We start from the raw sequence: 765 nt of genomic DNA, 5'->3' as shown, positions 1-765 counted from the left end.
CCCTAAGTATTATTATTATTCCCAGTTCCCTGGTGCCCCGGTTTCCCTCCCTGGACCACAGAACGGCCTTCTTTCCCTGGCTCGGTGCCGGTAACTCACCCTCCGTGGGTTTGGACAGGGGAAGGGTTGGAGAGGGGGTGCTCTCGGACCCCCAGATTCTTCTATTCTGCAAGCTTTTTGCAGTGACACCGCTCAGGATGACTCCCCTCTTTGGTGTAAACTCCTGGAGGGGGTCTCGTCCCTCCAGGAGTGAGAGCGCTCAGACAACTGTCTGGTCAAGCCTTCACAGCCCCTCATCCTCCTTCCCCCTCTTCCTCCCACGTGGCCTGGGGGACAGGGACTTCCAGCCCGGTGCCCCCAGCCCAGCGCAGCCCAGCCAGTCCCTTGGCCTGCAACGAAGAGCGGCTCACCTCCAAGGTCCCCAGCGGCCCACACCCTCGCCTCACAGGGGGGAAACAGGACACAAACCTATCTCAAAATCCTCTGTGGTGCCTTCCCAAACCTCCCAGAGCTGGTGGAACCGGCACCCGCTGAGCATCCAAGGAACATGCTCCTCCTCCAGGAACAAACGGTCTCCCCTCCAACCACCACCCCATACTCTCCCCCACCAGGCATCCATGAGTCGCCAACTTCTTGGCTGCTCCCTGCAGAGGGCTGAGCCTAAAGCTTTGACTTTTTCCAGGAAATAGGAACTTCAGTTAACGAGATCAGATCAATCAATCAATCGTATTTATTGAGCGCTTACTGTGTTCAGAGCACTGTACT

The sequence above is a fragment of the Tachyglossus aculeatus genome, chromosome 4 (genome assembly GCF_015852505.1).
Source record: "Tachyglossus aculeatus isolate mTacAcu1 chromosome 4, mTacAcu1.pri, whole genome shotgun sequence".
NCBI lineage: Eukaryota > Metazoa > Chordata > Mammalia > Monotremata > Tachyglossidae > Tachyglossus > Tachyglossus aculeatus.
This window is presented reverse-complemented; position numbering follows the sequence as displayed.